Source organism: Squalius cephalus (assembly GCF_949319135.1).
Source record: "Squalius cephalus genome assembly, chromosome: 5".
Taxonomy (NCBI): domain Eukaryota; kingdom Metazoa; phylum Chordata; class Actinopteri; order Cypriniformes; family Leuciscidae; genus Squalius; species Squalius cephalus.
In genome coordinates, this window is record NC_137126.1 from 25,419,392 (window position 1) to 25,435,913 (window position 16,522).

The window sequence follows — 16,522 nt, forward strand, 5'->3', positions numbered from 1 at the left end:
CTGGCAATAAAACCACCATTAAAATGGCTCTTTTGTAATGCAGTAATGGGGCAGTAATATTGTTCAGGACTGCATTTGTAAGGCAAAACAGAAAAATAAGCAAAGTACTAGCGTGGGCCAGCTGTGTTTGTTGGGATGTCAGCATGTTAGTGGCAGCACATTCATCATTGTACGACATAGCTTTAGCTCTGCTTTGTGTGTTTTGGTGAATTTGCATTCTAAATGTTTCATATTATCTTCACAAAGGCAGGTGCAGTGCTGGCTTGGTAGGATTCGAACACCTAGTTTTACAACAAGCAGACATACAAAAAAGACGTTACCTAGTTGGCTATTCAGTGATTTATCTCTGTTGATTTGGCATCCAGAAACAGCGTGATAGTCATTGGCTTCTGATGTGAAGCGTGACAATCCTGATGACACAAAATGGAAAGCAGAACTATACATACAAATATCCACATTGACAAGATCAACAGATTTTTCTCTTTGTTTCAAGATAATGTTTGGGCTACTCTAAACAGCCACTGACTTTCTCAATAAGCCATGAAAAGTCTTTTGTTATTTTGCTGAGCTGCGGTTGTGCCCTGATATATTGTGCCAAACATGCCAACAATTAACTGAAAATATCAATGCAGCCATTTTACACTGCTTATTTATTTGTTTGTTTCATTTTTTTTAACCTATGCACAGAAATAAACCAGAAAATGCAGAACAAGGAAATTGTCATATATCATTTTATCATTTGACTGATGTTTGGTCAGTAAAATCCACTATAGACTATTATCAGTGGAACTATGGTAATCAATAGATGATTTGTGTATTGACTACATATCCAGTTTCCATAGCTTTTATCCCTATGGCAACTAGTGGTTTTGTGGCAAAACTACCATTTCCTTTCACATGAGAATATTTCTGATGGCTTTTTAAGTACCTCCCTGACCATCACATGGTCAATTTTATAAGGCAGGTCATGGACCGTGACCTAGATAACTGAGGAAAATAATCCCATCACAATGCATTAGTGCCTGACGAGTCCCTTCTTAATAAAAGGAATGCACAACCCTTCCCCCATTATCTTTCATTCTCACCATGTCAACGAACAAAGAGATGGACATCCAGTCTATGTTCTTCCTAGTTGAAAAGGAGGAAAAATCATCTGAATGTTTCACACAAATGGAAATAGCAAGTCTAATGTGAAATCTGATGTTTGTTGTTCACCATTTAAAATTCCCACATTTAAAAAGAAATCTTCAAATGCAAACTGGACTGTTTTACAAACAGATTAAAAAAATCTAATGCTACAGAAATGGAACTGGAAGTTAATTGTAAAATAGACATATAGATGTGCAAAGGTGTTTTTTTTTTTTATTAATTTTATAAGTGTTTTATAAATAAGTAATATTAATATGATCATTTCCATACCACCGAGGTTTTTAGTATCACACATAATGGATCGTTCCTCTCAGGTTGCTTTTGAAGTGACACTCCCTTTGAGCCTTTGAGTAGCCCAATAAATTTCATCTTCATCTTTCATCTTACCACACCCTTAGGCAAACCTGACAAAAGATACAAGCCATCTGATCCAGGATCAGCAAAATACTGATACAAAATTACTTTGCCTGAAGGTTTTTGTCTTTAAGGTACAATGCCATTGATATGTAAAAAGAAATGAATACGATTCTCAGAAATCCTTGATAAAACTGGTCTGGTGCACATAAAGGACGACAATCCCGTTTACACTCTTGATGGGATAGTTCACCTAAAAAGAAAATTAAGTCATAAATTACTCACCCTGGTGTTGTTCTAATGCTGTATGTCCTTTTTTCTTTAATGGACCACAAAAGGAGAAAAAAATAAAGAAAAAGTCCTGCTCACATTCATATAATGGCAGTGAAGGCCAACCAGCATCAAGCTTTTTAAAAAAGATGCAAAATTATCACAGAATGATCCCATGTGACACATGTTGTATATTCCCAGGGGTTCTGGGGGTATTTGATATGAAATTTAATGTATTATTTTATGAATATCCTGACCTTGTTCGTTGGTCTTTAGTGCATGGCTACACAAACACGCACGATGCAAAGCCGTACACCGAAGACCAACGGCCAAGTTCAGGATTTTTGTTAAATGCATACTTTTTTGAAAAAGCTTGATGCTGGTCACCATTCACTGCCATTATATGGACGAGTGTGAGCAGGACATTTAAAAAAAAAAAATTCTCCTTTTGTGGTCTATAATAAAAAGAAGGGCATACAGAATTAGAACACCAGGGTGAGTAAATGGTGACTTAATTTTCATTTTAATGTGAACGATCCCTTTAAAATAGCCATTTGTGGTTCCCCAAAGAACTGTTCAGTGAACAGTTTTTAAAGAACCATTTCTCCTTGGTGTGAAGAATATTTTTATAATCTAAAGAACCACTTTTCCCACCATAAAGAACCTTTTGTGCAATGGAAAGGTTCCATTTATGTTAAATGTTCTTTACGGAAGTAGACATGATCTCTTACATAACTTAATTAACTTCAGAAACAAATCTAAACAAAGACATGATCTTCAAATGTCTTGAGATCATTGGTGAATGTTTTAAATGATATAGAAGTTATTCATATTTACTATTACCAGTTCACGCATGCAGAAAAAATACAGAAGCCAATTATGCCTCTCATAATAACGATGATAACAGATATGTCAAGTCAAGTCAAGTCAAGTCATGTCATCTTCATTTATATAACGCTTTTAACAATGTAGATTGTTCCAAAGCGGCTTTACAGAGATACAAGGATAGTTTAAAGTAACAGAGATTGTTTTGGCTTTATAGCAGTTCTTGAATAAAGTTATTTTCCAGCTAAAGTTAATTTGATTGATTAACTTCCGTTGCAACGATCATTAGTTATTAACTTAGGGGCCGCTAACACGACACCGTTTTAACAGGAAACTCTACACAGACTTTAACCGCGAAACATGTGAGAACGCTGATGGTGTGCACATGTGTATTACGAGTTCAGTCTATTGGTATGCGCGTTTGAATATATGCGCGCAGGTTTGTAATTCCCTACAAACCAAGCCTTAAAAAACTACTTGTCTGGCCTTAACATTTTTGATACAGAATTTTATCACTTCGGGGTAGATACGCGAACCGAATTTTCCCGACAACACTTTATCTGTAGAGTGGTAAAGGGATCCTCCATAAGGAGAAACTAGTTGGCACTTAAGTACCCCGCTATGACATCGGGTCCAGGCGCAGGTCCTTCATCAGATCTGGATACAGCCTGGATACGGCATCCTGCGGGAAAACCTCGGGATAAACAAAAACACTAAAATTAGCGTAGATGCCATTCTTCTTATGATGTAACGAGTACATCAGGATTTATGTGAAGTGTTCCCGGTTCCGGCTGACCTGATCTATGCAGCCTAACATTGAATTATAGAAGTCTATAATGTGTTATGTGAATGCTAGGTCAAAGAGATGTGTCTTTAATCTAGCTTTGAACTGACAGAGTGTGTCTGCTTCCCGGACAATGGTAGGAAGACTGTTCCAAAGTTTTGGTGCTAAATAGGAGAAGGATCTACCGCCAGCAGTCGATTTAGATATTCTAGGTATTATTAACTGGCCGGAATTTTGAGATCGCAATAGACGTGAAGGACTATAATGCGTTAAGAGCTCGCTCAAGTACTGCGGAGCTAAACCTTTTAGTGCTTTGTAAGTAGTCAGCAATATTTTAAAATTGATGCGATGTTTAATAGGGAGCCAATGCAGTGTTGACAGAACTGGGCTAATATGGTCATACTTCCTGGTTCTGGTAAGAACTCGAGCTGCTGCGTTTTGGACCAGCTGTAATTTGTTTATTAAGCGTGCAGGGCAACCACCCAGTAGAGCATTACAGTAATCTAGCCTTGAGGTCATGAACGCATGAACTAATTGTTCCGCATTTGTCAATGAGAGCATATGGCGTAATTAAGATATATTTTTAAGATGGAAAAATGCGGTTTTACAGATACTAGACACGTGACTTTCAAATGAAAGATTGGTATCAAAGAGCACACCCAGGTTCCTAACTGATCACGAAGACTTAACAGAGCAGCCATCAAGTGTTAGACAGTATTCTAGGTTATTACGTGTGGGAGTTTTTTGTCCAATAATTAGAATTTCTGTTTTTTCAGAATTTAGTAGTAGGAAATTACTAGTCATCCAATTTTTTTATATCAGCTATGCATTCCGTTAATTTTGTGAATTGGTAGTTTTCGTTAGGTTGTGAAGAAATATACAGCTGAGTATCGTCAGCATAACAGTGAAAGCTAATTCCATGCTTCCTAATGATATCTCCTAATGGTAGCATGTACAGAGTGAACAGCAGTGGTCCTAGTACTGAGCCTTGTGGTACGCCATACTGAACTTGTGATCGATAAGACATCTCTTCATTTACTGCTACAAACTGATAACGGTCAGATAAGTATGATTTAAACCATGCTAATGCAATTCCACTAATGCCAACATAATTTTCAAGTCTATTTAAAACAGGGGTGCCCAATCCTACTCCTGCCGATTGACTGTCCTGCACAGTTCATCTCCAACCCTAATCAAACACACCTGCCTTTAATTTTCAAGGGATCCTGAAGACGTTAATTGGTTGCTTCAGGTGTGTTTGATTAGGGTTGGAGATGAACTGTGCAGGACAGTCGATCGGCAGGAGCAGGATTGGGCACCCCTGATTTAAAAGAATGTTGTGGTCAATTGTGTCAAATGCAGCACTAAGATCGAATAACACCAATAGAGAGATACAACCACGATCGGATGATAAGAGCAAATCATTTGTGACTCTAATGAGAGCAGTCTCAGTACTATGGTACGGTCTAAATCCTGACTGAAAATCCTTGCAGATATCATTTCTTTCTAAAAAGGAACATAGTTGTGAAGATACTGCCTTTTCTAGTATCTTTGACAGAAAGGGTAGATTCGAGATCGGCCTGTAATTGACTAATTTTGTAGGATCAAGTTGCGTTTTTTTAACAAGCGGTTTAATCATAGCCAGCTTAAAGGTTTTTGGTACGTATCCTAGAGACAAAGATGAATTAATCAGAGATGGCAAAAGTACTCACTTCCCATACTCAAGTAGAAGTACAGATACTTGTGTTAAAAAATACTCTGGTAAAAGTAGAAGTACTGATTTAACTTCTTTACTCAAGTAAAAGTAACAAAATACAGGCTTGGAAATTTACTTAAAGTATAAAAGTAAAAGTAGCCTTACGAATGACAACCATTTTTTTATGCAAAGCTACCAGGACCACACAAATGTTTCTAGGGTGCAAGCTGAGAAACTTAAGTGGATTTGGAAAAAAGGTTCTTTATATGCCATTGCCTACATTTTAAACGGATGTCTGCCAATAGGCCTAAAACATCACATAGCCTATGATTATTGTGACAGAGACCGGGACTCCAGGTTAATGAGATTCTGACTGAGTAGCAAGATATGAATTCAATTGTGAATTCAATTGTGATTCTGTGAGAATTCACAGATCCAGTTTCTCTTTTTTTAATCTTCCCCTTAACATTTAAAGGAATCTACATGTAGGCTATGTAATGATTTTTCCGCGAATGAATGCCGCCGAATCTGTGTCACGGTTCATGAATCGGCTGTCTCATTTCTGATGTGTGTGTGTGTGTCTGTATGTGGGCGTGGTTACTCATTGTAGTAATTAGTGTTGCCAGCTGTGATCAATCCCCCGTTCCCTTTATATGTGCAGTAATTCCCATCTCATGTTGTCAGATCGTTGTGGTTTCCCCGGTGTCGTGTCCTGTTCCCGTGTGGCTCTCTGTTTCCCTGCTGTGGATTTCGTCGTGTGGATTCGTTGTGTTCGTCACCTCGTCTGGATGTTCCACTGGTTCCTGGTTTCCTGAGCACGCTTCACTTCACCACCATCGGAGGCCATCGAAGTCCCTGTGCCACAATCGTCATCTGAGTGTGTTTCCCCGACCTGTGTTTGTGCGTTTCTGACTCTCAATAAACGCCTTTTACTTGCAACTGTATCCGTTCTGATTTCCTCACAATCTGTCGAGTCGTCTTGTAGTGATGGGTCAAGTGCAACGTATATTCCCATCCAATTGACCGTTCGCAAAGACCGATTTGCAAACGGTCCCAAACCATTCCCTTCCGTTCCCTTTACTGTTTATGTCCGACAAGCGACGCCACTTTCTCGCCACACCATGTTCTCACGCAGTGAAAAATGCATCGCGGAGCAGAGAGGAACACTGACAATCTAACACTGACAATGGTGCTGACAGACAGGACAGACCAGGTTATATGACAGGTTTTTATATTAAACAAATTCTCACCTTTCAAATTTAGTCATTTTTTAAAGAAATTTAAACAATAAATACGGTTTTGTGGCTCTTTAATGTGTCTGACAGATCGCTGTAGAGCCTCAGTTAAAGCTGCTCGTGAACCGATCATCTCTTCCTTCTAGTTCATTTATAGCATCAAATAAACATGAATGAACATAAGAAGGAATGTTGTTTTTACGTAAAAAGACATGGTACACTTCGTTTTTCAAGTTTAAATCCTCCTATGTTAATCTGCTAACTCTCCTGACTGCTTTGTCGGACAAAATGGCAGATTATGATTGGTCAGATCGCCTATCAATCAAACTCCCTGCGAAGGGTTGATGACGCGAAAAATAATAACGGTAACTCCACTGAAATTATTTGAAACTAAAGTAACGAGCCAATTTTGTAAAATGTAAGGAGTAGAAAGTACCGATATTCGTGTTAAAATGTAAGGAGTAAAAGTAAAAAGTCGGCACAAAAATATAGTAAAGTAAAAATATATGAAAAATCTTCTTGAGTACAGTAACGAAGTATTTGTACTTCGTTACTTCCCATCTCTGGAATTAATGATAGTAAGAAGAGGATCTATGACCTCTGGAAGCATCTCTTTCAGTAGCTTAGTCGGTATAGGGTCTAACATACATGTTGTCGGTTTAGATGATTTAATGAGTTTAGCGAATTCTTCCTCTCCTATATAGCCTGACTTCGTCATACTCATATTCTAGTCAGAATGTGAGTCTGAGACTGCTCCATAGAGATTTGATTATGGGGCGTGTCTCAACCGAACCAGGAAAAAAAAAAACTCTGCACTCAATTGGATAGACCTACAACCAATCAGAGCAACGGAGTAAATGACGCATGTTCTTCATTCATATTTTCAACCAACAAAATGTCGCGGCTCTCTGTTCCTCTTTTAAAATGAATGCGCTGTGGATATCTTCTATAACAGACGCGATGGCGGAATCTACACATGATGTTTCATAAACAAAGTTCGGGAGAAGCACGTACAAATAATCAATCCAATATCAACTTGTCATCAAACAATACCATGTCTAACGTTACCCTATATCAGCATGAGGAAGCATATTCACTCTGTCAACTTACCTAACACTCCTTGACAGTTTTTCAGCATCCCTCCACCACCCCGAATCCTCACTCTTGTCTTGTTCTCTCACAACCAGGAACACGGGGGAGTATGGCTACCGAGCCCACAGCCCTCGGACAGCACGTCATATACGCATTTAATCTATCTGACTTATTTGTGTGAACTCGTGAAATCTTATATGCATTTATTCTATCTGACTTATTTGTAAATGTGAACTCGTGAAATCTCAATTCTCCAGCTGCACTCGTCTTTGTTGTAAACTAATTCAAATCAAGCACTCTTTGGTGACGTAGGTGATTACGTTACCGTTGCTCATCTGTCCATCATCGTATAAAGCCCGCCCTGACAATTTGATTGGTCCGAACAATTTTTGTTCGGGCATAATAGCTCCTCAACGGAGCGAGTCCAGACCGAACTTCCCGACCAAAAAATATTGTGGGCGGGGTTCGGGCTGGCACCCAGGCTATCTCCTATAGCAATAAATGAATAAAATTTTTCCTTAGGGAGACTACAATGCACTCCCTGATGCGATGCTGTAGTAGACGGTTGCATAGTTATAATTTTGTTTTTGTCCATGATATTATCAATCTTATAAGTGAAGAAGTTCATAAAGTCATTACTGCTGTGTTGCTTGGAAATTTCTGGGCTTGAAGCTTTCTTTTTCTTTAGTTTAGCCACTGTTTCAAATAAATACCTAGGGTTTTGTTTATTTTCTTCTAATAGGTTTGAAAAATAAGCAGATCTAGCAGCTTTTAAGGCCTCTCTGTATGCAATCTAGCTCTCTTTCCATGAAATGCGAAATACCTCTAGTTTTGTTTTCTTCCAGTTGCGCTCCATTTTTCTGGCTGCTCTCTTAAGGGCCTGAGTGTGCTCGTTGTACCACGGCGTTGGACTATTTTCTTTAATCTTCTTTAAGCGCAACGGAGCAACTGTGTCTAAAGTGCTGGAAAAGAGAGAGTTAAAAGTTTCTGTTGCAATATCAAGTTCTAAGCTATCTGGGATGCTGAGATGATGAAACTGATTAGGAAGATTATTAATAAAGCAATCTTTAGTGGCAGAAGTGATAGGTCTAACATATTTGTAACACGGAGTCGGCTTTGCAGCCTTGGCTAAATGTAATTTACACGAGACTAGATAATGATCTGAGATGTCATCGCTCTGCTGCAGAATTTCAACGGCATCAACATTTATTCCGTGTGATAATGTTAGATCTAGAGTATGATTACGACAATGAGTAGGTCCTGACACATGTTGTCTAACTCCAAGAGTTCAGAATGTCTTTAAATGCCAATCCCAATGCATCTTTTTTCATTATCTATATGTATATTAAAATCAGCAACAATTAGTACTTTATCTGCAGCCAATACTAACTCTGATAGAAAGTCAGCAAATTCTTTGATAAAATCTTTATGGTGCCCTGGTGGCCTGTATACAGTAGCCAGCACACATCTCAAACGTGATTTGTCATTTACACTATATATTTTTACATTAAGCACCGACACTTCAAAAGAAGTATATTTAAAGCTAGATTTCTTAGTGATTTTGAAAATATTACTATACATTACAGCGACACCTCCCCCTTTGCGTTTCAGACGAGGTTCATGTTTATAACAGTAATCTTGCGGGGTGGACTCATTTAAAGTAATGTAATCGTTTGGTTTTAGCCAGGTTTCTGTCAAACACAGCATCTAGATTATAGTCAGTAATCATATCATTAACAATAAGTGCTTTTGAAGTAGGGGATCGAATATTCAGCAACCCAAGCTTTATCATTTGCTCATCTGTATTATAGTTGTTTTTTATTTGTTGAACATCAATCAAATTTTTAACCTTATGGGTTGAAACGTTTTTTTGGATTTCCAAATTCAGGGAACAGACACAGTCTCTATGTGATGATAGTTAGGTGAAAGAGTCTCTATGTGATGGGATTTATCTGACCTTGGTGACGTGAGATAGCTGGCAGACGGTCGGTTTAGTCAGTCTGTCTGCTTCCTGACCTGAGCCCCAGATTGTCATGTTTTATCTCTAAGACTATGAGCCAAATTACTAGAGAGAAGAGCAGCACCATCCCAGGAGGGATGAATACCATCTCTTTTCAACAGGTCAGGTCTGCCCCAAAAACTTTTCCAATTGTCTATGAATTCTATATTATTTTGCGGACACCACTTAGACAGCTAGCCATTGAGTGAACACAATCTACTGACTATCTCATCACTCCTGCGAACAGGAAGGGGGCCAGAGCAAATTACAGTGCCTGACATCGTACTTCCAAGTTCACACACCTCTTTAATATTAATTTTGGTGATCTCCGACTGGCGGAGTCGAACATCATTTATGCCGACGTGAATAATAATCTTAGAGAATTTACGATTAGCATTAGCCAGCACTTTTAAATTTGCTTTGATGTCAGGCGCTCTGGCTCCCGGCAAACATGTGACTATGGTGGCTTGTGTCTCTATTTTCACGTTCTGTGTAATAGAATTGCCAATAACTAGGGCACAATCAACATGATTCTCAGTGGGTGTTTCACTGAGTGGGGAGAACCTGTTTAATGTTGTTATCGGAATGGAAGAGCGGTGTTTTGTCCCGCGACTATAGCATCTCACCGTCACCCAATTGCCCTGCTGCATGGGCTCTACTTCAGCCGGAACCAAACAGTGTATAGAGTTCACTAAGCTAGTCGCATCCAAGCAGTATCTAAAGCCCTTGCATTCTTACTATCCTCGATTAAAGTTTGGATGCGTGTCTCTAGTTCTGAAATCTTCCCCGTCAGCTTTACTATCTCCCTGCATTTATCACATTTACCTGTGCTGACAGAGAAGGCTATGCTATACATGTTGCATGAAGTGCAAGTGACAATAAGAGGAGAAGATGACATGACTTAACGTGTTTGTTGACTGATCCTACTCACCTAAGTTGTTTGATGGACTCGTAAAAGGTGCGAGCGCGCGAGAAAAATAAATAAATAAAGAGAGCGCGGGTGGCACGCTAACAGGCTAGCGAATTACTAGCGTGTTGTGCTAGCAATAACGATTTAGATTGAAGCTAGCTATGTCAGGTTAATGTGTGATGTTGAGTAAGTTATATTTAGCAGTATAAACAACAAGGAATGATAGTAAATAATGATTCAAAACAGAAAGATATACGAAGCATTCAGATGCACACCAACGCAACAGCAGCAGCAGCAATGAGGCAGACAGGTGCAGGCAGGCAGACAGAACAATATGTAGTCACTATTGTTCGAGTCTTCCCTCAAAGAAAAAAAGTTTTAAAGTTATAAAGTGAATAAAGTTTTTCTTTTATGAAATCACAAAGTTGGAAGCTAATTAATCAGTATTCAGAACATGATACCATCACTGGTATATGCTGTGGTTGCTGATTGGTATTGGCAGCCCAAAGCCGGTGCTCTTAGATCAGCTGAGCTAATCATCTCTGACAGCCATGAGGTGATTCTAGTGAGGAATCCTGCTCCTGAGGTCAAAGTTCACTGCTGAATCAATGGTCACCAGGACAGCAGTGGATGAAAACAGCATCTTTGTTGTTGTTTCTCTTATCTATAGCTCATCAGCCAGTGTGTAAGATGATTGAAAACAACCCACAACATAATCATGTGGCTTCATTTGATTTAGGTGGGTGAGTTTTCCCTTTCCTTAATCAGGAAGCCTCGAAGAAGATGGTGATCAATTACACCTGATAATAAACATCACTGTGCTGTCCATGAATGACAAATCATCATATTCATAATTAATCTTATTGACTGACATTATTCTCTTGCTGCAACAGAAGTTCAGGCACTAAAATGAAATTAGACAACAGGTAATATGCAGTCGGATTAGATGTTCTCAGATGACCCAAGGCAGGGTAATCTAACCTTTTGGACACATGACCAGTTTAATGCCCGTCAGTAATACTAATTATAAATTTATAATAATAATAAAAAAAAAAAACTGAAATAAAGAACATCTCTGCTAACAGTCTAAGACATGACTGGCCTTTTGAAATTAAAGGATAAAAATCAGATCGATCCGTCTTTACTGCTTTTGAAGGATTAGTTCACTTTCAAAAACTTTTTTGCTGATAATTTACTCACCCCGATGTCATCCAAGATATCCATGTCTTTCTTTCTTCAGTCGAAAAGAAATGAAGGTTTTTGAGGAAAATATTCCAGGATTTTTCTCCACAGAATGGACTTCAATGGCAACCAACTATACCAATGTTCAAAGAAGGTTCAAATGTCCGTCTCAATGCAGCTTCAAAGTCTCTACACGATCCCAGTCGAGAAATAAGAGTCTTATCTCGCGAAACGATCAGTCATTTTCCAAAAAAAAAAAAAAAAAAAAAAACTTTTTAAGCACAAATGCCATCATTGTACCATCTCTGAGATGCACCACGTATTACGTCATCACATTGGAAAGGTCACGAAAAAATTAAAATAATAATAATAAGATGACATTTTTCGCCCTTCCCTACCTTTTTGAACCGGAGTACACAGACAAATAACTTAGATAGATGACGTGACGCGTGACCTTTCCAACATGATGACGCAATGCCTGGCACATCTCAGAGATGGTACACGACGAGCATTTGTGGTTAAAAAGTATATATATATATACAGTGAGGAAAATAAGTATTTGAACACCCTGCTATTTTGCAAGTTCTCCCACTTAGAAATCATGGAGGGGTCTGAAATTGTCATCGTAGGTGCATGTCCACTGTGAGAGACATAATCAAAAAAAAAATCCAGAAATCACAATGTATGATTTTTTAACTATTTATTTGTATGATACAGCTGCAAATAAGTATTTGAACACCTGAGAAAATCTATGTTAATATTTGGTACAGTAGCCTTTGTTTGCAATTACAGAGGTCAAACGTTTCCTGTAGTTTTTCACCAGGTTTGCACACATTGCAGGAGGGATTTTGGCCCACTCCTCCACACAGATCTTCTCTAGATCAGTCAGGTTTCTGGGCTGTCGCTGAGAAACACGGAGTTTGAGCTCCCTCCAAAGATTCTCTATTGGGTTTAGGTCTGGAGACTGGCTAGGCCACGCCAGAACCTTGATATGCTTCTTACAGAGCCACTCCTTGGTTATCCTGGCTGTGTGCTTCGGGTCATTGTCATGTTGGAAGACCCAGCCTCGACCCATCTTAAATGCTCTAACTGAGGGAAGGAGGTTGTTCCCCAAAATCTCGCAATACATGGCCCCGGTCATCCTCTCCTTAATACAGTGCAGTCGCCCTGTCCCATGTGCAGAAAAACACCCCCAAAGCATGATGCTACCACCCCCATGCTTCACAGTAGGGATGGTGTTCTTGGGATGGTACTCATCATTCTTCTTCCTCCAAACACGTTTAGTGGAATTATGACCAAAAAGTTATATTTTGGTCTCATCTGACCACATGACTTTCTCCCATGACTCCTCTGGATCATCCAAATAGTCATTGGCAAACTTAAGACGGGCCTTGACATGCGCTGGTTTAAGCAGGGGAACCTTCCGTGCCATGCATGATTTCAAACCATGACGTCTTAGTGTATTACCAACAGTAACCTTGGAAACGGTGGTCCCAGCTCTTTTCAGGTCATTGACCAGCTCCTCCCGTGTAGTTCTGGGCTGATTTCTCACCTTTCTTAGGATCATTGAGACCCCACGAGGTGAGATCTTGCATGGAGCCCCAGTCCGAGGGAGATTGACAGTCATGTTTAGCTTCTTCCATTTTCTAATGATTGCTCCAACAGTGGACCTTTTTTCACCAAGCTGCTTGGCAATTTCCCCGTAGCCCTTTCCAGCCTTGTGGAGGTGTACAATTTCGTCTCTAGTGTCTTTGGACAGCTCTTTAGTCTTGGCCATGTTAGTAGTTGGATTCTTACTGATTGTATGGGGTGGACAGGTGTCTTTATGCAGCTAACGACCTCAAACAGGTGCATCTAATTTAGGAATGTAAATGTATACCTTGAAATGCAATGTAAGTCACTTTGGATAAAAGCGTCTGCCAAATGCATAAATGTAAATGTAATAATAAATGGAGTGGAGGTGGACATTTTAAAGGCAGACTAACAGGTCTTTGAGGGTCAGAATTCTAGCTGATAGACAGGTGTTCAAATACTTATTTGCAGCTGTATGATACAAATAAATAGTTAAAAAAATCATATATTGTGATTTCTGGATTTTTTTTTTTAGATTATGTCTCTCACAGTGGACATGCACCTACGATGACAATTTCAGACCCCTCCATGATTTCCAAGTGGTAGAACTTGCAAAATAGCAATATATATATATATATATATTTTTTTTTTTTTTTAGAAAATGACTGATCGTTTCGCTAGATAAGACCCTTATTTCTCGACTGGGATCATGTAGGGACTTTGAAGCTGCATTGAGACGGACATTTGAACCTTCTTTGAACATTGGTATAGTTGGTTGCAATTGAAGTCCATTCTGTGTAGAAAAATCCTGGAATGTTTTCCTCAAAAACCTTAATTTCTTTTTGACTGAAGAAAGAAAGACATGGATATCTTGGATGACATCGGAGTGAGTAAATTATCAGCAAAAAATTTTTTGAAAGTGAACTAATCCTTTAAGTGGAATTTTCCTTTAACTTAAAAAAAGTGAGGAAACCAGTTGCCTTAAAATTATTAAGTAATAAACTTCATGTGTAATTGAAAAAATTAAGTTATGTGAACTTGACAAGTCCACATAACTTAATTTTTTTCAATTACGCATGAAGTTTATTTACTTAATAATTTTAAGGGAACTGGTTTCCTCACTTTTTTTTTTTTAAAGTTAAATCAAACGATCACTTTTTACAGTGTATGACTTTTTAATGCAACTTAAAGTTTAACAAGAGAAAGTACATGGCCTGGTTTCACAGACAGGACTTAGATTATGCCAGGAGAAGGCCTTAGTTAAATAAGGACATTATAGTTTTATAAACATCAACGTGCCTTAGAAAAAAACATTACTGTTGTGCACTGACATATTTTACAATGGCATTGCTGTAATTGTTATATGGATTGAGACTTTAATGCATTTTATTGTTTTTAAAGTAAAAAAATGGAACTTAACAAACAATACTTTGGCTCCATTACACATTGGCCTCACAAAACTCTTCGTCTACCTGTCCTGAACTTGAATTGATGGTCTCCCTGACTTTATAGTACCTACATTGATTGTGAAGGTGCTTGTCAGTGATGCATAAAATTAACACTGTGTTATAGGGCATGGATTTCTGTCAGGCCCTGACAAGATAACCCATTATTGGACGACGCTGCTAATTTGTTTTTGTTTATTCCGAAGTGTAATGTAACACTCCTTGAGCCTCAATGATAACTCTATTACCTGCAAATCCCAGGAAAAACCATTGACAGACACTAATCTTGGCCCTACTCCTAATTACATCAGGTTCTTGGGTCTTAATGAAGCGATCTTTACTCCATTTTAGCTGCTTAATGCTGCACCCCCCCCCCCCGGCATCATTAGTTTAATTGCCTGTGTTTGCAGTGCGGGATTTTGACCTTTGTCCACTCTAGCCGAGTCAACTTTTTTCTGTCCCGGTCTTTTTCCATTTGTTCTTTGTGGTTACTGTGGAAACGAATTGCTGATATTCGCTCTATAATGCAGAGCAGCTGTTCTTTTAAATTCAGGACCATTTGCTGTTTCCACTCAATCTAATTATGTTTTAATATGAACATAATGAGATTGAAGGCTGTCTTGCGCTATATACATCTTGTCGATTAATGAACACTTGTTGCTCATTTTGCCTTTTGAGTGGACAACTTTAACACAATCTTGTCAGTAAACATGGGCTGATCAACAATTAAGTAAGCTTTCATTAGTATTCCAATCTTAAACTCTGGAATAAAGTGTGGATTTTGTCAAGTTCTTGTTAAAATCATTTGACATTAGCTTTAGATAAAAGCATCTGCTAACTTATGCAGTACTGTTCAAAAGTTTGGGGTCAGTAAGATTCTTTTAAAAGAAATGAATATTTTTATTCAGCGAGGACAAATTAAATTGATCAAACATTCATTCAGTAAAGACATTCATAATGTTACAAAAATATTTCAAACTGCCGTTGTTTTGAACTTTTTATTCATAAAAGATCCAACAAGAAAAACGAATTAAGCAGCACAGCTCGTTTTCAACATTGATAATAAGAAATGTTTTTTGAGCAGCAAATTATAATGATTTCTAAAGGATCATGTGACACTGAAGACTGGAGTAATGATGCTGAAAATTGAGCTTTGCATCATAGGAATAAATACATTTTAAAATATATATTTTTAATTGTAATAATATTTCACAATATTACTGATTTTACTGTATTTTTGATCAAATAAATGCAGCCTTCGTGAACATAAGAGACTGACCCCAAACTTTTGAGCGGCAGTGTAAATAGGCATCCGGCGGTTCCCCCTGAGTTTTTATGTTCAGCTTTGTTTCCCTCTAAAAAATATAAGACCAATATTAAATATTAAACAAATATTAGACTTTTTTTCCAATAAGACTAATAATTACAGCAATTATAAGAAAAACTCAACTGGACATTAAAGTGGAAAGCAGTACTTTATTTCTAATTATGCTACAAGTCAATGGCAAAACAAACAAACAAAAAAAAAAAAAAATCTTTCACCAGTTTTTTTTTCTTCTTTTTTAACCCCTGAGCACCACAATCCAGCTTTCCCATAATGCACTGGATTTATCCAAAGTGAATAAAAGGAAAATAAGCTTCATACACAGCATATAATAGGATCTAAAATCTACCAGCATAGCATCGTTGACATAGCTAAACAAGGTAAACAACATGTTATTCTTTAAGCACATGAGTGAATATTTTTTTCTTAACCTTTATTAAAATGATAGTCTCTTTATGAACAAATGTTCGTCATCAGTAAGCCTGTGAGCGTGGTTTCGTAAAAGCTTTGGTTATGGAATCACTCTGATTCATGTTTTTGCTTCACAGTCAGCAAGCACTCCAGAGTTCGTCCAGGATTTGCTCTAGAAATAAGAGCAGTCTCTTCATACGCTGATCAAGAGGTAAATTACATCGAACAACAGGAATCAGACAATTGTGCATTGATTGTGCCCTCTGTAATTCCA